Below are 26,656 nucleotides of genomic sequence, written 5' to 3'. Positions count from 1 at the left end.
TCTGTCCCTTCTCTCAAGAGTATTACTCAATATAAGACAGGACAAACCAAGGACAATTCTGATTGTCCCAGACTGGCCACACCAGCACTGGTACCCACTCCTGTGCAGCATGTCATCGGTGCCACTGTGGCACCTACACCAGAACCCAGCCCTGTTCTCTCAGCAGGAGGGACAGATTTTGCATCCACAATTGCAAACCCTAAATCTTGCAGCCTAGCTTATTCCTTGAATTCTCCCCCTGCAACCCTATGCAAGCCAGTGCTGGACGTCATTCTCCAGGCCAGAAGACCCAGTACAAGAAAATCCTATGCTGATAAGTGGAAAAGGTTCTGCTTCTGGATTCAGTCTAAAGGAGAGGACACAACAATGCCCTCTCTGCCTCTAATCCTGGATTACTTAGCAGATTTACTCTACAAATACAAACACTTGGGTTATCCTGCCGTCAGGCGGGCCCGCAGTCGGCCAGAGTTCCAAAGTTTTGGTCCGGCGTCGGTTGCTGTCGCTTCTTCCCAGACGTCAGTGTGCCAGGGGTATATAAGATGCAGCCGACGCCATTTTCACCAGTCTTTCTTGCCGCGCGGTGCCCGAAGCAAAAGCAGCTCGCAAGTGCCGGTCGGCCGACTCCTGAGATATCAAATTCGATTTTCAGAACCGAAGTCTTCAATAAAGCTAAGTACCCCGTTGGTGAAACTTTTTCATGCCTCAGACCAATGTCAGTAAAAGTTAATAATTGTATTTCTTGTGGGAAGCAAATACCTCATAAGGATTTTCATTCTTACTATATTCCATGCCTAGGCCCAGATCACGACATCACTAGTTGTCGGTTTTGTGTTAGATTTAACAAATGCACTATTAAATGCCGGTTTGATTTTGCTCGCCATTACTTTGGCCGAAGATTTAGTTACACCATGCCATCGGAACAGCCGGAATGCACAAAAAACGCAGAGACAAGGATAAGGACAGGCATCCGAGGTCCAAAACTGATGACAAAGCCTCTTCTAGGCCAGTCGCCGGTTCTCAGTGAGGCGCTTTCGCAGCCCCTGACACCTGCTACCTCAGAGCCACAGGCCGCTACCGACTCCCACATGGAGGTACCTAGGCCTCTGGATACTCGAGGTGTTGGGCCTACAGAGTCTAACCCTTCATATGGGTCCGGAGATGCTGAGCAGGCATTCTGAGGGTGTTTTCAGACCTTCTCAACTTACCATTAAAACTACAGCCAAGTTAAAACTCCATTAAAGACAAAGAAGCAAGTACAGCATTCACCTGGATAGGCCTCCTAATTGCTCTGATCAGGGGTTCCCATCCCCCTCCTAATAAAAGGCCTAGGCAGGATACAGACTGTGATTCCTCTGACCCGATTTCTATATATTCTGATCCCTCTTCAGACCAGGAATACTCTTTACCCCCCTATGAGGACTCTGATGCTGAAGAATCAATTCCTTCAGCCTCTCCTCCTGAGGATTATTCTTTTGAGGAAACTTTACATACCATGAGGGAGCATTTCCATTGGGAGAGCCAGGATTATTCAGAATCCAAGAAAAGGCTCAGAGACTTTCTTTTATTGCCTCAGCACAGGCCCCTGGCTATTCCGCAAGTGTTGGATATTGTGGGTGATGTGTTCTCTGAATCCAGTTTAAATCCTGATTCTTTACCCCCTGCTCCAGTCAAGCCAGACAGGTACTACAGAGTCCCTGACTCTCACAAATTTCTTTATAAAAACCCTGCTGCTGACCCAGAAACTATTTCCCAGGGTCCCAAAGGGGTAAAGGCTTCCACGGCTAAAAATCCAGTTCCCTCTGACAGGGATTTTAGAGCATTAGACAGATGGGGGAAGAAAGTTTACACTTCTGCAACTTTAGCGGTGAGGGCTTTAAATTGCCAGTTTCACATGCTTAAATACCAACAATACTTAATGTCTCAATTAAAACAGAAAATGAGTACTAGTGCAGAACATCCTGACTATAAGGAAATGCAGGCTTTATTGCATGCAGCTGAACAAGTGGGAAAACATACCTTGCAATGTGGTTTTGATTCATTAGAGGCTTCTTGTAGAGCAGCAGTTACAGGATCTGTGATTCGAAGGCATGCTTGGTTAAAAGAACAAAGTTTACCAGATCATGTTAAGGCACAATTATTGGATGCTCCTTTACAGCAAGATATTTTATTTGGTGTTAAGGCAGAGGAGGTATTAAAGAAAATGGAAGATAAGGCAAAATCTATGCAAACAGTGAAGGATTTCTTACAGGTGCAGCCACCTCGATTTAGCAGAAATTGGCCTACAAAGAATTGGTCCTTTCCAGTGTCAGACAGGCCACAAAGAGGCAGATCCAGACGCCCTAGAGGCAGATCTCAGCCCCAAGGCTCTTGCAGACCAAGACAGTGGGGTGCTGCAGCCCCCAAAAGGAGGTGAAGACACGTCACAACCTTACAGGAAACAGTCCCAATGACTTCCCCCTTCCAATGCCAAGCTCTTCCCTTTTGGCAGCTCCCTTAGGGGGGAAACTAGCACTTTTTTCACAAAATTGGCAAACAATCACCCAAGACAAGTGGGTTCTGAATATTGTGTCTCAGGGTTACAGGTTCCACTTTCACACTTTACCAAGGTTAAAAGGAATGCCAGACCTGCCACAACATCAATGGGCAGAGGCACAAAAGCAGATTACAGCCCTCATGGACATGAGAGTTATTCAGAAAGTACCACAGCAAGAGCAAGGGCAAGGATTTTTCTCAAGACTTTTCCTGGTCCCCATAAAGGACACAGCCGGGAGACCCATATTAGACCTTCCTACTCTAAATACTTACCTGGATGTTCCGAAATTCAAAATGTTGACACTACAGCAGCTACCTCCCATGTTGGGCAAGAAGGCTTGGCTTGTTAGTTTGAACCTCAAAGAGGCATACCTGCATGTCCCAATCAGACAAAATTGCAGAAGATACCTCAGATTCATAGCTGGTTCAATGCACTACCAATTCTCTGCGCTGCCCTTTGGCTTATCTGTTGCGCCCAGGGTCTTCACAAAGTGCCTGGTACCAGTAATTGCATTTTGCAGACAAGAGAATTCAAATATATCCATACCTGGATGACTGCCTTATTCAAGCAGAGAGCAAGGACATTCTTCTAAAGCATCTGGCATTTGTAAAAAGGTTGCTAATTTGCCTAGGGTACACAGTAAACGAAAAGAAGTCAAAACTAGTGCCCTCACAAGAGATAATATTCCTGGGTGCCAGCTTAAATACAACGGCCCAGATGGCTTATCTTATGCCAGACAAACAAGGACAACTGACTCAGTATTTTCAATTGATGGCAACAAAGACCCAACTCCCTGCAAGAAAAATTCTGCAGGCCTTGGGATTCATGGCATCCTGCATACTACTAATTCCATATGCCAGACTGCATATGAGGAAATTACAATGGTACCTAAAAAGTGTTTGGACTAAGCACTCTCATAGTTTGGAAACAGTAATACGACTAATTCCCTGCCTACAACAGGAGTTTCGATAGTGGACACAGGCATGTCACCTCAACAAGGGTCAGCCTTTCACTCTACCCACAGCCAGGCAGACTTTAATAACAGATGCTTCGGATTATGCCTGGGGAGCACACATGGCAGGAAAATGCATTCAGGCCAAGTGGACCACAGACCAAATGCATCTTCACATCAATCAAAAAGAGATGTTGGCTGTACAAAATTCCCTAACAGCTTTCAAGGACCTTCTGCATCCAGGACAATTATTATTAAAGACAGACAACACCACAGTAATGCGGTACATAAACAAGCAAGGGGGCACTCATTCTTACCCCCTATGCAGACAAGCCATGACATTGTGGAACACAGCTCTAACTTAACAAGTTCATCTGCAAGCACAATTCCTGCCAGGAAAGAAAAATACTCTGGCAGACGACTTAAGCAGAAACATCATGGATCCTCACGAGTGGAAACTAATTCTGCAAATCTTCAGCATGATAACGCAAAAATGGGGGTGCCCAGACATAGATCTTTTTGCCTCCACACTGAATTGCCAACTACAAAAATTCTGCACAAGGACTCATCACACACAAGCATGGAAAGTGGATTCTTTCGTTCAGCTGGAAAAACCTAAAAGTTTATGCCTTCCCTCCACTGCCTCTCCTTTCAAAGGTACTCCTAAAAGCCAGACAAGAAAAACCACAGATGATCCTGATTGTTCCAGACTGACCACGCCAGCACTGGTACCCAATCTTAAAGACCTTAGCTTAAGGACCACCATGGATTTTACCTCAAATTCCACACCTTCCGACGCAACAAAACAATCAGATCCTGCACAGTCAGCTCAAAACCTTAAACCTGGCTGCATGGCAGATTCATTAGTCAAACAGACAGCACCTCTCTCTAAAGCTGTTATGGATGACATTTTGGAGGCCAGGAGGCCTAGCACCAGGAAATCTTATTCAGAAAAGTGGAAGAGATTCTGTGCCTGGAACCAGGCTCAAAGCTTTGACCCTCTTGTCCCAAACATTCCTCAGATACTACAATACTTAACTGAGATGCTGGACAAAGGACTATCCTTCTCATCCATTAAGATCCATGTCTCTGCCATCTCGGCTCATTACAACACAGACCCTCCTATTTTCTCTCATCCATTGCTAAAGCAGTACCTCAGAGGGGCAAAAAACATAAGACCGCCCCGGAGAGCACCAACATCTACTTGGGACCTCAATTTTGTCTTGGAAAAACTCACTTTACCTCCTTTTGAGCCAGCCAATTCAGCAGAATTAAAATATGTATCATGGAAAACTGCACTGCTTCTGACAATAACCTCAGCACGAAGGGTCTCAGAGTTACAGGCACTAATGGCAGTGGAGCCTTTCATCATTTTTCATCAAGACAGGGTTTCTTTAAGAACAAACCCTTCCTTTATGCCTAAGGTGGTATCCAGTGTGGCTCTTAACCAAACTATTCACTTACCAACCTTTTATCCAAATCCCCAGAATAAAGGGGAGAGACTTCTGCATTCCTTGGACATACACAGACAATTACGTTTCTACTTGGACAAAACAAAAGCTTTCAGAAAAACTGAGCAATTGTTTGTAGCATATGCTGCAGGATCACAGGGAAAGGCTATTTCAAAGCAGACCATTTCAAAGTGGATAGGACACTGTATCTGGTTCTGCTACACACAGCATGGAAAACCTGTACCTAGTAACATTAGACCACATTCCACCAGGGCAACAGCCACTTCTACTGCCTTCCTTAGAGGAGTACCTACCAAAGATATCTTGGAAGCTGCAACTTGGAGTTCAGTGCACACCTTTACCAAGCATTACCATTTGCCTCTTTATTCTAGATCCAGAGCAGGATTTGCCACTGCAGTGCTGCAGGGCCTCATAGCCACACCAAATCCTCTATAGAACCAGCCACCCTAACTCAGCTTTGGGATTCAACCCAAGTGTAATGACTGCAGCAGTGAAACACGATGAACATAGTACAGTTTTGTACCTACCATAAATGTAGATGTTTGAGTGTCTTCACTGCTGCAGTCCAGGTTACCCACCCGCCATCCCCTCTTTCTTAGCTGGGACTTATCTATACTTCTCAACCTATACTACCTATGTGGTGTATTTGCTGGTTACTGAAGGTTTTATTTTTACCTTACTGTATGTTTTATTAGCAATATGTATTGCCTATCATTTTTGGGGGCACCTGACATCTGGGGCAAGAAAAACTGAAGAAAATGGCGTCTGCTGCATCTTGTATACCCCTGGTGCACTGATGTCAGGGAAGAAGCGACAGCAACCGACGCCAGACCAAGACTTTGGAACTCTGGCCGACTGTGGGCCCGCCTGACGGCAGGATAACCCAAGTGTAGTGACTGCAGCAGTGAAGACACTCGAACATCTACATTTATGGTAGGTACAAAACTGTACTTTCTTTTCCTACATTAAGATACCATGCCACAGCCATTTCAGCTCATTTCAACACTGAGCAACCTCTCTTCTCACATCCTCTTATCAAGCAGTTCCTGAGAGGGGCAAACAACTTAAGGCCGCCGCGGAGAGCACCCACCCCTGCTTGGGACCTTAACTTTGCACTGGAAAAGCTCATGCTTCCCCTCTTTGAACCTGCAGCATCAGCAGAGTTAAAATTCCTCTATTGGAAAACAGCCCTGCTTCCGGACATCACTTCAGCTAGAAGAGTGTCTGAGCTACAAGCACTCATGGCTGTGGAACCCTTCATTATTTTTTCCATGCTGACAGGGTTTCCCTCAGAACTAACCCTTCCTTTATGCCTAAAGTGGTGTTCCAGTGTGGCTCTCAACCAATCCATCCATTTGCCTACTTTCTTCCCTAATCCCCAAAATAAAGGGGAAAGGATCCTGCACTCCTTGGATGTGCACAGACAGCCCAGATTCTACCTTGATAGGACTAAGCCCTTCAGAAAATCTGACCAGTTGCTAGTCAGCTTTGCAACAGGGGCAGAGAGGGTAAGGCCATTTCAAAACAAACAATTTCCAAATGGATAGCACACTGCATCAATTTCTGCTACAAGCACCATGGGAAACCAGGGGGTCAGAACACATTCCACTAGGGCAACGTCTACCTCCACAGCATTTCTCAGGGGAGTCCCTACCAGGGACACCCTGGAAGCTGCTACCTGGAGTTCTGTACACACCTTCACCAAGCATTACCACTTGCCTATCTTTTCCAAATCCAGCGCAGGTTTTGCAACAGCAGTACTGCAAGGCATACTAGCCAGCCCTAACTCTTCTTGACTGCCTCCACCCTTCTTCAGCTTTGGGAATCCACCCAAGTGTGATGAATGCAACAGTGAAACACAAAGAACATAGTACAGTTGTGTACACTTACCATAAATGTAGATGTTCGAGTGTATCCACTGTTGCAGTCCTGGTTTTCTTTCCTCCAGCCCCTGGTTTCAATCTCTCTCTCTCTCTCTCTCCTCTCCTCTCTATGGCTATTACTCACCCCTTTCAGGGGAATTGTTATTGGTATTTACTTTTTACTGGTGGCCTTTTCCCCCAACATAACTTAGCTCTCTATTTGGATGGCTCCTGACATTTTGGGCAAGAAAAACTAATGTAATGGCGTTGACTGCCTGTTTTTATACCCTTGACGACCTGACGTCAGTCCTGGAGCGACAGCATCCCAAGCAGAAATACTAAGTCTCTGGTATTCGGGCCGACTGAGGGCTACCTGCAGGCAGATAACTCAAGTGCGATGACTGCAACAGTGAATACACTCCAACATCTACATTTATGGTAAGTGTACACAACTGTACTTTTTTCGACCCCAGAACAGACCTTTTCCAGGAAGGAAAAAGGTCGAAAGATGTAGTTCAGGAAGTCTCAGGGTCCTTTCCAGAACACAAGTGGAGGTAGTTCCCCTAGAGGTGGGGGGGGGGAATAATAGCAGAATATGCCCTCATGGCAGAGGAGGCCTGCAAAACAGAGGGTCTAGAGATACTTTTTCCTGTAGACCCTGTCAGCTCTCCTGAACAGAGGCCCGATTACCTTCCTCTGGAGGCAGTCAGGAGTCAGTTATTTCTGGCTAAACATAATCGACACTTGGGTGCAGAAAATCATTTCCAGAGGTTGTATTTATTCCCTTTTCCCCTCCACCCCCGTTACCCAAGTAAATCCCCAATGTTCCGTCCAGTTAGAGGGAAGCAGCAGCACTGGAAATTTAAAAGTTTTTAGAAAAAAGTCATCCAAAAGGTCTCTCAAGACCAAATAGAATCCAGAACTTACTCAAGATTCATTTTAGTGCCAAAGAAAACAGGGGACTGGAGACCGATTTTTAGAGCTCAGTGTGTTGAACAAATTGGTTTGGCACACCAAGTTCCAAATGGTCATGATTCAGCCCATTCTGCCCTTTCTGAGCAAGGTTGACTGGATGTACTCGATAGACCTTCAGGATGTGTACTATCACATAAAAATGAACACTTACGGCTGGGAGCCCGTCATTACCAGTTCAGAGCACTCCCCTTTTGGACGACTGGCTCATTACTGCTCCAATGAGGCATCAACTGGTACAAGCATAAGACAAATGTAATGTTGCAAACTTGTTCAAGTCCTGGAATAACCATCAGTCACAACAAATCACAATTACGACTGACCCAAACATTAGAATTTAAAGGAGCAGTTTTCAACACAGTATCTATGGTAGCATCTTTTCCCCTTTCAGGAGTACAAACAATAAGAAATCGGGTCAAGAAAATAATTTGCAGTACAAAAATGTCAGCCCGATTGATTCTACATGCCCTGAGGATCATTGTCAGTGGCAATAGTTTTAGTTCCTTTAGCAAAATATCACGAGAAGTCTTGCAAGGGATACTACAAACACAATGGTCAATTTTCTCTCAACCCATGTCTACAAAGATGAGAGTAACTCAGGGTATGCAAAAGTTATCTTTCCTTGTGGCTGCAGTCACAACAGCTGTTAGGCTGTCCTTTCATTCTTCTCTGACCATGGCCACAGTGACCATGAATGGCACTTGGTCCCCCAAGGAAGCCAACTTGCATATCAGTGTTCTGGAAATGAGAGCAGTGCTTCTGGCATTGATGGCATTCCAAAACTCTCTCCCTCTTGGAACGATTGCGATCCGAATGGACAACATGTCAGTAGTCTGGTACGTAAACAAACAAGGAGAAAACAGATCTTACCCTCTATGTCGAGAAGCCCTGAGGGTGCGTCAGTGGGCAATTTCTTCCAACCGCTAATTGCGATGCATATTCCAGGAAAGTCTAGTGTGACAGCAGACAAACTGAGCAGGTCCATCTTACTACCTCACGAGTGGTCTTTCAGCAACAAAGTGACGGACATGATTTTTAGTCACTGGGGCCAGCCTTGCTGTGATATCTCTGCATCTCCCCTAAACACCAAATACAGTAGCTTCTTTGCCCTAATCTCCCCTCCAGAGGAGTCACCGAGGGATGCTCTACTCATTGGTTGGCCCCCCAGTCTTCTATACTCTTATCTCCCGACTCCTTTATTTCCCAAATTCGTTCAGAAAGCAGCCAAGTTGAAGAGAAAGTCATCCACATTGCACCTTACTGGCCTCGATAAATTTAGTTCCCCTTCTTTTGGACTCATCTTCTGTACCCACCTTAGATTCTGGATCCAACCCCAAGCCTTCTGTCTCATCTCACAGGTATGATTCACCCAGACATCTCAAAGCTCAAACTGACTGCACGGTTTCTCCAATTCCATTGATAGCCAGGCAACCTATGCTCTCTTCACCTGTCCTTTCCATTGTGTTGTCTTCCCATAAACCCTCTACATGAAAACTCTACAAAAATAAATGAAGATTTGTTTATTGGGTAAAGCAGAATCAGTTATAACCATTCTCAACCCCGATACATTTTGTTCTTGAATTTAGCGAGTTTATTTAATGAGGGTGCTAGTTCATCAACTATTAAACTCCAGCGAGTTTATTTAATGAGGGTGCTAGTTCATCAACTATTACACTCCAACTTGCAGCCATTTCGAATTTCCATGTCAGTTTTCAGAATTCTTCTCTGACTTCCTCCAAAATATGCAAAGTATTTTTGAAAGGTACTCTTCTACTAAGACCTCCTTTGTGCTACTAATACTAAAGGGAATGCTAACAGAAATGTGCAAACTGAAATTCATCGTACTGTCTTTTTATAATTTCTCCAGATGTTTAGGGTTTCTGATACATTGCCAAGACTGGACCACATTCCTAAATCATAACACAACAAATCTTGAGCAAACTGCCACGGACTTTCTCTGTTAAAACCAAACGTTTAATTGATAAAAGTCTTTTAAAAATGATCTTGAAGTTCAAAAGTGTAAAGCCTTGCAAACGTCTTCCTTTGAAGAAGAAGGGGACTTTCAAATGTAGGAGATGTAAAGCCTGTCCTTTCATTGACACCACTAATTTCTTTCACCATCCCACTACAGGTAGAGAATATTGCTTTAATACTAATGCCACCTGTAATACCATTTAGTTTATCTTGCCATTTTTGTTTAAAATGTTCTGCTTTTTAAATCGGGAAGATGGATCAACAACTTAAAGATCGGATTTTGTGCCATCTTGGAGATATACAACACAAGGATAAGAAAAATGCCCTAACAAGCCACTTTATAACTCATCCATCTCATTCCTTTAAATTTAAGGTTACTGAACGGATTAATGAAAGCATTAGTGCTGGGGATATACATAACTCTACTGAAACAGTAGAAGTTAACTGGATTATAAACCTTAGAGCAAATCGGAGCCCTGACTTAAATGCGGTAGTTCCGCTCAAGCCAACCTCGAAAGGAAGACGTTTTTCCATTGGCTAACATGAGGGACTTGGTACTTATTTGCGATATTATTGGTAAAAGATTGATTAGTTAAGAAGGCATTGGCCGGAAATACTGTTATTGATAGGTGTTCTTCAGTTTAATTCATGAATGTGAGGGCCCTTACTAGTTACGATCTGATGAAGGCTACAGCAGAAAGCGCTTATCGTTTTTTACAAGACTTTACACTTTTGAACTTAAAGACTTTTATCAATTAAACATTTGTTTTTTAACAGAGAAGGTCTGTGATGGTTTGCTCAAGATTTGTTGTGTTTTAATTTGCTTTATTTTGAGCTACCTTTAGTAGTTCTGAGTTTTGTTCTGGACATTCTTAAATCATGGTACATTTAAAGTTTGTGGAATTAGTATTGCATTAGTCTTTGATGCTTGCAGCAAGTGCTCTTCTCTGTACCTAGCTGGCAATGCTTCCTTCTGTAGTTCATATGGAGTTACCTGTATCGACAATGCATTTAATTATGCTTGAAATTTCATTTTTATTGGCCATGTTGCTTTTGCTGCATTTGAAACTATTAGGGTATGTTTATTCCATATTGCTGTATTTTTTGCTTGTATATCCTGACATTTTATAACTTTGTCTCGAGGTACATAGGACAGTATAATTGCTAGATGATGCTATTTTAGGAAATTAAATTGACTTTTGTCATTTAGTTTTCTTTGACTGCAATATTTAGGTTTTCTGCTTCTATTTTCTTGATTTGGTATTTGATAATTCCATGTAATCCGTATTGCTTCATGTTCTGTAATGTTTTGTGGTTCATGCTTCCAGTACTTACTAGCTACCAGTATATTACAATGTTTTCACAGTCTCCAATGTAACATGTTTTGCCACAGACACTCAGTGATGAGTGTATCACAGCCAGCAACAAGATTTGCAACTGTTTCTATTTCTGCACTACAGAACCTACATTTATCTGAATTTCTCACGTAATCTATTGACTTAAACGAATACGTATTAGTCTACTGTCCTGAGCTGCCATTATTAACCTTTCTTTTTTTAATTTAAATTCACCTCTCCTTGCCAGTCATGCATTATATCATGATCGACAACAGTTCTCTGTACTTGCCACTGTTGCTGTGGGCTTTCCGATTTTCATTCCCTTTCTTCTGGTTGTGACCTTTGTATTCTTTTATTTTTCTTGTACTTTCTGTTGCTACCTGTTTTTGTCTACTTACAATTTGATTTCCATGTCCACTCTTTACAGATTGTTTCTGGGTAATCTGAGCAAACATGTTATCTTAAGCTTGATTTCTTCGTGGTTTAGAATTTTCACCATGCTTGGATCTGATGCTGTCAAGTATGTTTGCAGTCCCATGGTTACAGACATATACATATAGTCGGTTTCAGGAGGCACATGCACTCCGTTTTCTAAACCATTAGATAAACATGAATTGTTCTTCTTATTTTCATGTCTGACAGATCCAGCCCTTTTTGGGACTCCTAAAGCTGAGCAAGGCAGTTTTTAATATTAATGTTCGTGCCCTAAAATATTGCTTACTAGGCTTTGTTCTCATTTGTTCATGCTGTATTGCTGACCCTTCATCTATTCCCAGATGTTGGTACACTCCGTTTTGTTCATTTCTTTTTTCTGTATATGCATCTCCCAGGTTGATAATTTCTTCCTGCTTTAGGTTTGTTGTTATAAATGTTGCTTTTACACATTTATTAAGGCCAAATGTCATTTTTATATAATCTGAAAAAGTTTAAACCATAAGTAATTGCACTTTCAGTTGCCTGTCTGACAAGCTATAGAGTTTGAAATTTTTCACAAAAAGTAGATCAGATGTAATTTGAAAAGGATATTTTCTGGAAGTCAAGCTGTATCCATAGTCTAGTCTGTTAATTAAACAATTTAATGGTTTGTAGCAAATCAGAACAGTCATGCCAAAAGAAATCAACCTAGAATATCGCTCTTAGCATTTTTATGATTGTAATAGTAAGTTCCCCATTATTATTATTATTACCTCGTTGCAACATAGATTGCCACCTTTTCTTTGTGAGTGGTATATAGTTTGAGTGGATGCTACGTTGTATATGTCTGTAAGCGTTCCATAGTCCATGAATATGGAATGCTGTCAAACTTTTTTTTTTGTTATTTACCCATGGCTTTACTTAAGTTCTGTCATATTTACAGTTCTCTGTTATGGCTATGTGCAATAATAGATGATCCTTTATTCCTTTTTTTTCCGTGACTATAAGCGATGTCTGTATGAATTCTGGTATATAACTTGTATATTGTTGGAAGGCAATTTATTGGTCTGTAATTCTTAGATTGTTTACAGGTTTGCTTCTAATGGCAGGTATATTTTTCCTGATGTTAACATATTGCTGTCAGTTTTAGGATGTACATGGAAGTAATTTTTAGTCCAGAGTAAATCATTGTACAAAGATCTTAATATCTTTATCCAGAAGTTGGATACTGTATCCTGAGCTAGGGTTTTCAGTTAGGGGCCTTTCTTAATTTTATATCAATTTGTCTGCCTTTTACTTCATTTTATATCTTCTGTGTTAACACTTAATGCCATTTCTTTTACCTCTTCCATCTATTCAGCATCTTTATGTTCAACACATTCTTTATAAATAATTCACCAAAATGTATTGGAATCTTCTTTTTTAGGTGATGCTACTTCTGTTATTTTCTTTCCCAATTTTCTGTAAAACTTTAGATCATCGTTGTATTGCTTTTTTGTACTTTTCCTGTTAATTTTTCTACATGCTTTCTAAGCTTCTCTGAATGTGCTAAAATGTTCAGTTTATTGTCAGAGGTGGTGTAAGATAAATGCTGATGTGCTTTAATGTTGTATACTGTCAGTGAAAATTTTCCTATAGAGTGTGGCAAGACTACATCTAGAGTACCTGAGTCAGTGTTATGTATTTAGCTGAATTCCAAAAGGCTTGCTTTCAGTGTAAGTCTGCCCTGATTCCAAAAGACTTGTTCTCTGTGTAAGTGACTTACTTTGGTGTAGGTCCCGTCTATAAACAAGCTTTCATTGCGGGGCCAGACTCTAAAGACTTGCTGTTGGAGTAAGTCATTTACTCTGAGAACAAATTTCTGAGGATGTGACTTAGTTTGAGAGCAAGTCTTTTGGAATCTGGTTCATTGTGTTGCATCTAAGCTGGTGAAGTGTGCTGAATTTTTAGAGGGAATGGAAATTCAAGCCCTGCTAGACTCTGGAAGCCTAACTACCATTGTCAAAGATCCTCTGATATATAAGCATAACGATAGTAACAGCCAACCAAAATGGGGAAGTAATATGCATTCATGGTGACAGAAAAGAATATCCTTTCATGTGCACACAAAGAAATGTAAACAGCTGTGTGTAAACTGTCACATATTGTGGCTGGAACCTCTGATTTGACTAGTATGTAATATTAGAAAATATTTTCCCATTTTAAAACACTGTTAGTTTGGTTGTAGGGGAGAATCTATCAGTGTGGTGTGGCAGACTGATACACTTAAGAAATAGGTAAAACAGCAACTCAATGTACCCATTCAGTCGAAGAATAGGGGAGAGCAAGGCAGTGATTCTGCAGAGCTCCATAATCTAAACTGGGAGAAGATAGTCGGCATATAAGCTACAAAAGGGGGCTAGAATTTAGTTTTTGTTAGACAATAAAAATGATCTTATGTGTTTTCAGGAGTCTGTCACAATGATGAGTAGCAAAAACCTAAAATTTAAAGAGATGTCTAGAGAACTGAAGGTGAACTGGTTGGAAGATCTGAAGTAAATTCAAGACAAATGTATACTCCAAGGTTATGTACAAACCCGCACAGAGATTTACATGGAGTGATAGCACTGTAATAGAGACATAATAAGGATTCTTGAGTGAGGAACTTTAGGTCAAAGGAGTGGCAGTAAATACTAAAAGAACCTTCAGAACAAAGAAATGTTAGTAAATAGTAAAAGTGACATAAGGAAATGCTGAGTTCCGAACTAATTTCTAGTGTTAGTGTTATTTAGAAACTATGAAACCTCTTATCCTTACCAGCCATCTCCACACCACTGATCCAGTTTTAAGAGTCTAAGTCTTGTACCAATCTTGCATCACTAAGCAACATATTCCATCTTTGGCCTACTCTAAAATGAAGAAAGCCTCTACTGAATTTGGAATAATTTGGAATTCATATTCTTCAAGTCCACTATTAAATGATTAATTCTCATTGTCTTGTTGTGCTTCAGAAGTGAAATCTAAAGTACATTTCAAAGATTCGCTCATTAAACATGTATGTACCAAAACCATATCACAACTGAATAGGCTGTAACACACTGAACATAAAGTTAATTTCTTTAATCTTGCTTCACAGCAAATTTGAGTTGTAAGCAGCAAACATCTGTAAGTAAGGAAATAAGCTAAAACTGAAAGTACATTTTGTTCTGAAATGGCCTTTGCAGAGGAAGGGCAACATAGAGTAGTAAAAAGAAAGAAAGTGGGAAGGTGGTACCTGTTTATACTTTTCTATTAGGTTGCTTTCCCTCTACCTGACTTGTATAGCTAGCACAGGTAATAAAGCAGAAGGCTATTTTCATTTAGAACTAATATTTGTATTGGAAGGTATAAAATAATCTGCAGTGCCACCGTCTTGTGGTTGGGGAGGAAGCTGCCCTTTCCACCTCAAGGTAAGTTACTGAAGAAATTAACACCAAATTACTGGACTTGCAGGGAAGCCACATAAACTCTAAAAGTACAGAAGTATTTTATCTTAGCCAAATTTTATTCTCCAGACATAATAGAAAAGGTAGAATACTTCTCTGCTTCTTGTTTTGAATGACAGAAAACTGCAATTCATTCTGGGTGTAAAGGTTCATTGATCCTAATGTGTGTCATAGAAGTACCTTTTGAATTTATTGTTATGGATATCTTGAGGCCACTAGTAAAATCTAGCAATGGATATCACTACTTATTAATAATAATGGATTATGCCACAAATTTCCCAAAGCACTACCATTATCCAAAACTAATGTTAAGGCTGCTAATGAAGAACTTGAAAACTGATACTGTTATTGTCCAGAGTGAGTACTCCTAAAACAGCATGTACTGGTAAATACACTCACTTTATATCAAAGGTACTGTAGCAGTAATCCCATATCTTTAAAGTCAAGCAGTTGAAGATCTCAGTTTACCATCTGAAGACTGATGGATTGGTAATGATAGCTCAGTAAAGCACCAAAATTCATGCTAGGGAGAGTTCTTGACATAGATGTTAAAAAAGCTGGAACCAGTTGTTACCCTACTAACTGTTTTCAATCCAATAGTTGCCTCAGACTTCAACTAGGTTTACCCTATTTGAATTTCAGTAGGGTAAGCACCCTTGGACTGCTTGATATTGCTAAGAAAAACTTGGGAGGAAGAGAAGACACCATTTAAAAGTGTTACAGAACACTGTGGTATTTGTAGGATCAACCAGACCTGGTTATGCACATATAAAAATGCCTGACTTTAAAATTTAACTTAGAAGGTCAAGTATTAAAGTTAGTATCTTCCATGGAAAACACATTTCTGGCCAAGTGGCAAGGACCATTCAAGCTGACTGAAAGAGTAAATGCAGTGAATTACAAGGTTAGAGACAATCATGAAAGAGAAAGATGTAGCATATCTAGCACATTAGTATATTGAAATAGCGGAGCAGTAGAAAAAAGTGTGAAATTCTGTGGTTAGCTTTCATATAGGAGAACTGGGGAATCTCTACATGATGTACAAATAGAGTAATCTCTGAAAAAGAGTACAAAAGCAGGAAATGAGAGAATATCTGTTGAGAAGTATGTTCTTAGGAATATTCATCTGGGGGGGACTAAACTGATAGAATGTAATATACAGAACACCTGGAGTGAAGGTTAGGTTAAGACCTTATGGGGAACCAGAATCACATAAACAGAGAAGTGCAAAATATACTCAAACTAGGTATGATAGAAGAATCAGTCACAGGAGAAGACAGTAGTGCTAGTTGCCTAGCCTGCTGGAAGTATCAGACTCAGTAATAACTTCAGACAGCTGAATAGCATTACAAATTTTGATTTGTATCACACCCCCAGAATTGATGAGCTGATAGAGTACCACGGAAAGGCCAATTAGTAATCCTAGACATGACAGATGCCACCAATCCCCCTGCTTTGGAGAGAGAGGAAAAAAACAGCCATTATTACCCTCATTAGTGTGTTTCTGTACGCTGCATTACCATTTGGCCTGCATGCATAATGGATAAAACACTGACGTTTCAGTGCTTATATGCTGTTGTAGAATCCTTGCAAAAGATAGGTTTGACTGTAAACGGTAAGAAAAGTAAACTGGGTATGGTGAAAGCTTAGGACTTTGGATACCTTGTAGAAATAGGTTGGTAAGACCACAACTAGAAATAAATGAAGGGTATAAATCCTGACCTTGTACCCGCCACTAAAATACCAGTCAAAGCTTTACTTTGGACTACATGGTACTGCAAATGTTTGTGCCTGATTTTATGATTGTTGCCTGTCCTTTGATGGCCCTCCCAAGAGGGAAAGCTCATATCAGGGTGCAATGGTCTCTTGAGGCTGGTAGTGCATTTAATTAACTAAAAAAATCTTGTATTCTGAACCTGTGTTATTGACTTCGGATTTTAATAAAGAATCTAAACTATGCACTGACATGTCGGAGGTAGATTTGGGGCAGTGCTTTCCCAAGACATTTGGTGAGGACACCTAGTGTTCTAGATCAGCAGATGATTTTCTGCCATAGAAAGAACTTATTTAATTATAAAACTGGCCATCTATTCCTTGAAGTACTATTTTATAGATAGGCATATTAATTTGGTAACTAATCCTGCCACATTGCAGTGGTCAAGAAGGTAGACTGATGACAGTTTGAAGCTCTACCTTTGAGCACTGTTAATTTAATCCTGGTAGTATACCATGACCCACAAGCCCAACCTAGCCAACAAAAATACAGATAGTCTGTCAAGGTTCTGTGATGCTTATTATGAGTCCAACCCCCCCCCCCCCCACACACACACACACACACACTTTTGTGCTGGTACTAGGGTAATTTTGAAATGTTGAGTTTAAAAAACATATATTTGTCTTGTATGTTTTTACAGTGTTATTAAAACTGTATACTAGCTAGTTAACAAGGCAAGGGTTGCCAGTAAATACTGTACAAAAAGATAAAGCCTGCAACAGTGAGACAGGCAGTTTGTTCTTCATCTGGAGGTTCGGATGGATGAGTAAGAGCTTACCTATAAGATACCACAGATGTAGGGCAGCTGCATTGGGGCTAACTTGTGGAGTAAACTTGGAGGAATCACTTGGATAATAGATCTAGAATTGGGGCCTGGTAGAGTCCCACAGCTTGAGACTTCAGAAAGATACGCTGTTTACTGGAGTAGCTGTGTGTTCTATAATTAGCTGGTGAAAAGTAATGAAACTTACTGTTTTGCTTTCATTTTGAACGGCAAACTAAAAAAGGAAGTATTTTATGTTTTGATTTGTTTTGTGAATGTTATACAACCTGATGTGTGCAGTGGATGTCCTATTCTCATGTTGCAGTATTCATTACAGTAGGGATATGGCTGTCTGCAGCACTGTACATCCGGCCAGTATACCAAAGTCTTCAGTAAGGGATGGGTGCGATGTAGCATGCTAGTGCCATAAACTGATGTTGACTATAAATGTGACGTCTTCATGTACCCAAGTCAGAACTGTCCTGCTGCAGTGATCATCAGACATCCGATCACCACCTAGAGGGGTTTACCATATGTTCATTATTGTTCGACTGCCCACTTACAGATAAGTTGATTTACTCTTAACTTATTGTTAGCATGTTGCTGTATTCCAGCTTTTCATGACTTTTAGGAAGGGCAAGTGTGCTTGTGGAAGACAGATTCCACACAAGGACACTCATGACCAGTGTGTTTTTTGCTTAGGGTTAGAGCACGATTACAAGAACTGTGTTACTTGCCAATCGTTTGTCCCCAAGACCCTTAGAAGTCATTTAGCTTCCTTGAAAATATATTTAGAAAATCAGAGGCTCCGACACCTGGCCTTAGATATGGAGGGTGAGGGAGGTCCATCAGATGAGCCAGCTAAAAGCAAGGCCAAGAGAGAGCTAGGCCTGAAACGCTTTTTGCACCTCAGATATCAGCCGAGTCTCTTGAGGTGAGTAAGAGCCTGGAGGCTTCTCAGATTTACCTTCTGAGCCGGGAACCTTATTGGGCGCCAGTTCAGTGGAAATTCTCGTTATGTCTGCTGAGGTTTGTGAGCATTCAGGGCCTGATGGCGAGAGGGAACCACAGCTCCCCTGATAGGCCTTCCTACCACTCCGATGTCGACCATGCGGCCTGCTAAATCTCCAGGCCCTCTCAAGAGAAAACAGAAGCTTAAGCACTCTGCTACTCCACATTCTACTGACTGGGAAGTTTTCTCCCAAAACTTGTTTAAGGCCTTTCAGGCTTTTCAACAACCTCAACCTCCTGTCCCTGGCCCCTGTTTGGTTGAATCTAAAGAGGACACCTCCTCATCTGATGAATCCCTTTCTTATTCATCTCAAATTGAATCTCCTAAGGATTGTGTTACCCAAGAGGAGGATTCCTTGACACCTGATTCCCCTGGTGAAGAATTCTCTTTTGGGGACACTGTCAATTTAATGAGACATTTCCAATGGGATTTTTCAGAAATTTCTGACACTAAAAGAAGGCGTTTTGAACTTTTGCAAATGGACCAGCCTTCCCCTTCTGCTGTCCCTCCTGTGCAACCAGCCTTTCTGGATGCCTTCCAGGCTCCTGAGTCTCAACCCCCAGCTTCCAAAAGACCTAATAGGTTTTATAAAGTTCCCTCTCAATCTCTTTTTCTCTTCAGAAACCCTCCAGCAGACCCTGCTGTTGTAGCAGTCTCTGCAGACAAATAATCCAAGCAGATACCTTCTACTTCTTTGTTCCCTACAGACAGAGAGAGTAGATTTATGGATAGACAGGGTAAAAAAATTTATACAAGTAACCAGACACTCAATCAAGTGTAGTTATGATGCTGTGGAGGCTTCTTCTAAGTCTGCTGCATTTGGTTTAGTCCTTCGTAGGTATTCATGGCTCAGGTTACAGCCTTTACCTCTTGATTTTCAGGCTAAGCTGTTAGATGCCTCCCCTAGATAACTCTCCATTATTCGGGACTGCTTCTGGCTGAGCTTTTTAAATCCTTACAGGAGAAAGGTAAGGAACTCCAGAGTTTGAAGCATCTTCTTGTTTCCCCTGTTCCTAGATACCATCAAAACTACCCTCAAAAGACTTTTTTGGTTAGGAGGTGGTCTACTCCTCCTACTACTCAGTCTAAGGGAAGGAGACACTCTAGACAAGCTACTACTCCTAGGACATCTTCAGCCTCCACTCCTTCCTTTCATAGAAAACCTGGTCAAGACAGAGCTCCCCCTTTGTGACTCAGACCAGCTCCTTTGTCACACCCCTCTCCCTATACCTCACTCTATGCCTCCCCTCCTGGCAGATGATCACCACCGACCAGTGGGTGTTCTCCATCATCCAGAATGGATATTTCATGGCTTGGTGGGCTCTCCCACCTTTTCCAGGTTTACCATAACCACCAGAAACTCAAATTCAACTCTTCACCCCCAGCGTAAGACAACTTTTAATTCAAGGCACTATTCAGCCACTCCCTCCAGAGCACAGGGGCAAGTGTTTCTACTCCAGGATGTTTCTGGTCTTGAGAAAGGATGGTCTCTGGAGACCAGTCTTAGACCTGTCCTACTTCAGTCTGTCCCTCAAGATACCCACCTTCAAGATGCTGTCTCTACAGACATTACTGCCTCTTATCCCACCTCAGGCTTACATGGTCTCAGTGGATTTGAAAGATGCTTATCTGCATATTCTCATTCACCCTTCATGCAGAAAATTCCTACGTTTTTCAATAGGCTCCTCTCCTTTTCACTTTTCTGCCTTGCCTTTTGGTCTCTCCACTGCGCCCAGGGTCTTTACAAAATGTTTAGCCCCACTGGTAGTTCACTGCAGATTGTTGGAAGTTCATTTTTATCCATATCTAGAGAATCTCCTCATTCTTCACGAGGACCCTCACTCCTTAACACTACATCTGCAGATGGTCTCCGGCATCCTGGTAACTTGTGGATTCACTCTAAATTTGCAAAAATCTCAGCTCATCCCCACCCAAGTCATACCCTTTCTGGGTTGCAGGATACAGACAGTTCTAATAACTGCCTTCATTCCCCAACAAAAGATAGACAGCTTGCGTCAGTACCTCCTATCCCTGCTTCCCCTCTTATCCTTGACAGCTAGACAGTCCCTGAAGCTCCAAGTCATATGGCTTCTCTGATCCCTTTGCTTTCACTGGGCAAACTTCACATGAGGAAATTTCAGTGGTGTCTGAAAAATCTCCGGTGCCAACACCTGTAGTCCCTAGAGGCAACCATTCCTCTTCTGCCATGTCTGACTAAGGAACTCAGCTGGTGGATCTCACAAATTCACCTCAGTCAGGGAGTTCCCTTGCAAATCCCTACTCCAGTACAGCATCTCTATACAAACGCCTCAGAAATGGGTTGGGGAGCTGTGCTGCATCTCCCCTCCAGCCAACACAAGGCACAGGGCACATGATCCTCGAACAAACTACGGGATCACATTAACATAAAAGAAATGAGATCCTTACTTCTGGCTGTACAGACCTTTCAGCAGTTTCTGCTATCAGGCACACTGAGAGTCATCAGAGATAACATGGCTGTGCTTTGGTATGTCAACAAGCAGGGGGGATAAAATCCTACACTCTATGCTCTCTAGCTATTCAGATTTGGAATCTCGCCAGTTCTGTGTTACTTCACCTACTGGCTGTTCACATTCCAACCTCAGAAAATGTATTGGCAGACACTGTAAGCAGAACCATGGCACCTTCTCACAAATGGATGTTACACAGGGGGGATTTTTCTGGACATTGTACACAACTAGGGTTTTCCAAAAGCAGATCTGTTTGCCTCCTCCCAGAACAGACAACTGCCCCTCTTCTGCACAAAGCTACCCCATCCACAAGCATGGAAAGTGGACACCTTCTCCTTCTGTTGGGGAAAGATGTACCTGTATGCCTTCCCCCCAATATCTCTAATTCAGAAAGTCTTACTGAAGATTCAGAAAGACAGACAAAAAATCCTACTGGTGACCCCCTTTTGGCCAAGACAGCATTGGTTCCCTCTTTTATTTCAGCTAGCCAGGGGCAATCACCACAAATTACCTCAAACGTTCGATCTACTCACACAAGACATGGGATCTCTGATACACCCACAGCTTCACAACCTGAACTTGACCATGTGGTTGATAAACTTCCTTTTCACCACTAATACTCAGAGGACGTACTCAAGGTCCTGCAGGAGGCCAGGAAACCTAGCACCAGAAAAAGTACATTGTAAAGTAGAAACGTTTTTCCAGGTGGTGTTCTAAGAAAATACAGGACCCTTTGGCAGTCGCAGTGCCTATGGTCCTTGCTTATTTGTGTGAGCTCCTGCAATCTGGATTATCATACTCTTCTGTAAAAGTACATTTGTCTGCTATTTCTGCGTGTCTACCTATGCTTCCCCCTTTTGCATCCAGGCTAGAGGTTAAACTGTTCCTTAGAGGAGTTCTGCATCTCAGACTTCCTAGGAAACCAGTTCCACCACCTTGGGACCTTAAGTTTGTACTAGAAAAATTGACTATGTCCCCCTTCGAGCCAGCCTTTTCAGCTTCCCTTAAGTTTTGCACTTGGAAAATGATTGTGCTAGTAGCTTTGACTTCTGCCGGGGGGGTGGGTGGGGGGGGTCTCAGAAATCCAAGCCCTCGTGGCCATTCTGCCTTACCTCATTTTCCACAAAGACAGAGTGTCTTTGAGGATTAATCCTTCATTCATCATGCTTAAAGTAGTGAATGAGCTTTTCTTGAACCAATCTATTAACCTGCTTGTTTTCTTTCCACAACCTCAGAAAGAAAACTTCATTCCTTGGATGTGCACAGGCAGCTCAGATTCTACCTAGATAAAACCAAGTCCATTAGAGAATCAGACCAGCTATTTGTCTCCTTTCACCCTAGAGACCTGGATAGAGCAGTCTCTAAACAAAACCATTGCTTCATGGATCTCAAAGGCCATCTCATTTTGCCATGACTTCCATGGCAAGCCTTATACTCGAAAGTAAAGGCTCATTTCACTAGGGCTGCAGCTTCTTTCAAAGGCCTGGACCATGCCACCATTCTAGAGGCAGCTTACCTGGTCTTCTGTTGACACCTTCACCAAGCATTACGAACTGGATTTAATGTCTAGATCCAGAGCTGGCTTTGCCAGATCTATTCTGTAGGGTCTCCTTGACTCTTCTCCTGCACCAACCACCCAAGGGAATACCTAATAGCTTTGGCACTCTCCCTACTGTAATGAATACTGCAACATGAGAATAGAAGGACATAGAATAGTTGTGTAAAATCTTACCATAGCCATAGATGTCCTTCTCTTCCAGGTTGCTGTATTCAGACGCCCTCCTCCCCTCTATCCTTATTTTTTTGGGTTTTATGGTTATATAGTTTGGTAGAGGTGTTTACTTGGTGTGGGTTATATTACTATATGTAGAATTTTCTCATAGTCCCAGGTAGAACCTTTTTGTTTGCCTTATAGGCTCCTTTCTGTGGTCTTGTTTAGCTGGAATGCTTTCTATTCATTCAGCCTTATCTTCTGCAGCAGTCAGTCCTGACGTGGGTATGTGTAGATGTCACATTTATAGCCAACGTTGGTTTATGGCACTAGCATGCATCCCTTACTGAAGACTTTGTATACTGGCTGGATGTATGGTGCTGCAGACAGCCATATCCCTACTCTAATGAATACTGCAACATGGAAGAGAAGGACATCTATGGGTATGGTAAGATTTTACACAACTATTCTTTCCTTGGCCATACATACATACATACATATTTGTGCGTGTGCACACACAATCTGTCTTTAAATGCAAAATGTCAGCATTGTAGATTAGTGATCATGCATTAATGCCCATGACTACTGTTGGCACATGTATGCATAAACCAGATGTCACCAGTGTTTGCTCACACCATGATTTTGGGATTTCGCATCTTCATTTATCTGGGTGACTGCTTAATTCAAACTGGATCCTTTCATTTTTAACATAACTGTAGTTCATTAGACTTTGTAATATTTCTAGTGTCTGGGTTCCTTTCTGAATAAGGAAACATCAGATATCTCTCAATTTGAGAAAGAGATTTCTAGTAATAGTCCAGGATATCATTTTCTGTACGATCTTATACAGGTTAGGGGAGCAAATATTGACAGAGACATCTTCCTACTTATTTTGAGAATATATTTGCTGCAGGGTTATTTCTCTGATACATTGCAAGCTAGTATTTTGCATCAAGTGGCTGCTGATGAATTGGATATAAATGTTGTTGTAAAATTACTTTTAAAAAAAGAAACTGTTTTTATTTTAAAGTATGGTACTTTGTTACCTAAAGGTCTTAATACAGATTGCTGTTGGAGAAGTGTGATGTAAAGTCAATTTTGTTGGTTAATTGATTAATTGTTTTATTAATTTATGGACTGTTGGGAGTATAAAAGATGTATTCGGTGTGTTTGATGTTACTCCTTGAAGGCTTACTGTAGCCGAGGCACTAGAGTGTATCGAATAAACCTTTGGATTTTACTGGCTTTTGTTGTTCTTTGGTGATATCAGTTCTATTTTGTTGTTTTCTTCTTTGAGCTTATGGCCAGTGATCCTGCCTTGAATGTTCCGCGGATATTTAGAGAGGACAGCTTGGGTACCTCTCAAAGAACAATGGATGGATTTCTTAATACTAACTCAGACCGAACAGCTGATAGAGGTGAAAGAATAACTGCTGTTGAAGGTGGTGTGGATATTCCAGTATGGGAGCGTTTCCTGACTGAAACAAGAAGTAAGAGAAGTAACAATCCTTTTATTAACATTGGTAAATGCTCCATGGATTTCCCAGTAGAGGTAAAAACAATTGTCTCTAAATTAATCAATCTCTTAAACAAAGAAGCAGCAGTGTTTTATAATTGTCACAGCTTACAGAGATATTTGGATCTGGACATTGTGCCAAGAGGTTTAAGAGCTATCAAGTATCCATCTGAACCCTTTAATAGTATGTGTCCCACTGACAAAGTGTTCAGGAACAGATGGGAATGCGCTGCTCACCAGTGCTCGAGAGAATGGTTAAAAATTCTAATTGAAAGAGACAATGTTAAGCTATTAAATCTTAAAAAAGACATTAATATGACCTGCAGTAATCTAGCGACTGTGTTAGATAAAGCCAGATTTGAGCCCTGTTTTAGAGATATTCAAAATAAGGTGAATGTCTCTGAAAAGAAAATTATTGAACAAAAAATGTGGAAAATAGAGAGAGATTTGCGTGACTTTGAAAAGGGGAGCGTTTACTTGTTTCAAGCCAATCAACGTTCACGCTCTAATGCACGCAATTCTAATGCCACGAACAGAGACAGAACAAGGAGAGCCAGCCATTACAGTGCTGATACGCCTAATTTCAATACAAACAGACAGGTTCAGGTCATGGACTCTGTAGAGTTTCCCGAATTACCCTCGCCTGGTAATCAACGCTTCTTTCCAGAAAATTTTCGGACCAAAGGCGATTATCCACAGCGGAAAAGAGTCTTTGGAGAACAAGACTACCAGAGAGGAGGTGCGTTACGACAAGGGAGAGAATATAAACGGACTAAATGGTACTGAAACACAGTTATTTAATAATATGGTCGTAAATTTGTCAGGATGTCATCTTTCTGACAGTATTATTTCTGTTTTAAATTGTGGCCTCACATTTGTTCCTACTGTTTTGCCGAAATTGCATATATGTAAAATAGAGTTATTTAAGTTTTTTAGGAAGTTACATTTATGGTATTTCTTCAATGGCTTAGGTGTAAATCATAGTAAAGATGATAGTTATAATAATGCAAGTCAACATAATTTGAGTGTAGATGACTGTAGTATTGAATCATGTGAATCTTTTGTGTCTTGTACCAGTGAATTGAATGCATATTATCCAATAGATTCTTCAGGTGTTAACATTGAAAGTAGCTTTATACCTCCTTTTCAACATGATGGCATAAAAAAATTTCAAGCAATGGTTGATTTTGATATGGAATGTTTAATTAAGAATTTTGATAAAAAACAAGTAGAATATAATCTTACCAAACGTGAATGGTTAGAATTAATGCAACTTTCTAAGCAAAATGATTTAGTCATTAAGCCATCTGATAAAGGCAGCAAAATAGTTATTATGCATTATACGGATTATTTAGATATGTGTTTGCAATTATTGATGGATAAAACTGTGTGTTCTGTGGTTGATGAAAAAGTGGTTACACAAGCTAAAGAACAGTATATATCTTTGATTCATAAAGGCTTACGTCTGGGTTACTGGACTGAATGTGATGTTCAAAAAAAGTTAACATTATCTGGTACTGGTCCAGCATTTTTCTATTGCCTACCTAAAATCCACAAAAATTTCAGGAAACCGCCTGGTAGACCTATAGTGTCAGCTAGACACTATTTTTTACATAATCTTGGGGTAATATTACATGGGGTACTATTAAAACAGGCAGTCAGTCTTCCTTCATATATAAGAGATTCTGTGGATTTTTTAAGTAAAATCAAAAATATAATGTGGAATAGGAAAATGTATTGGTTAACACTAGATGTTAAGAGTTTATACACAAGTATTCACCATAAATATGGGTTGGAAGCATTGCTTGCGAGTATGGGTGACCAGCCATTTACACACTATATACTTGATTTAGTTCAGTTTTGTTTGGAAAACAATTATTTTTGTTTTGACAACATGATTTTTCATCAACTACAGGGCACAGCTATGGGGGCCCCGTTTGCACCTATGTATGCAAACATTTTTATGGGGCTAGTTGAAAAAGAATGTATTAATAATAACCCATTTGTAAAGAAATATGTCAAACTGTATTATAGATACATTGATGATGTAATTTTTTGTGTGAAGATGGTCTGGAAGAAATGCATAGTTTTATAACTAGCATTCAACATAATAGGTTTAATATTTAATTTGATGGACTATCATATGGAAATAAGGTGAATTTCTTGGATATTCAATTACAGGGAATTAATGGCAAATTGGTGGTCACCAGTGTACATAGAAAATTTGGTACACCGCATGATTTTGTTAAGGCATCTAGTTGTCATCCTGCACAGACAATTCAAGCCTTGCCATATGGAGAGTTACTTAGAATCTCTCGTTTGTGTAATGAAGATGAAATATTCTTGAAAGAAATACAGAACACAAAAGAGATGTTTGTTAGAAGAAATTATGACAGCAAATTGCTTGATGC

The 26,656-nt window shown here is 41.0% G+C and overlaps 1 protein-coding gene across 1 annotated transcript in view; it reads left to right on the top strand.

Annotated features, from left to right (window-relative positions):
* Positions 1–26,656, top strand: part of RNGTT (RNA guanylyltransferase and 5'-phosphatase) — a 2,413,358-nt gene that overhangs the window by 1,792,411 nt on the left and 594,291 nt on the right. The window lies entirely within an intron of this gene.

This window comes from Protopterus annectens, chromosome 1.part0 (genome assembly GCF_019279795.1).
Source record: "Protopterus annectens isolate FY-2018-M chromosome 1.part0, PAN1.0, whole genome shotgun sequence".
NCBI classification, from domain to species: domain Eukaryota; kingdom Metazoa; phylum Chordata; order Ceratodontiformes; family Protopteridae; genus Protopterus; species Protopterus annectens.
This window is presented reverse-complemented; position numbering and strand designations above follow the sequence as displayed.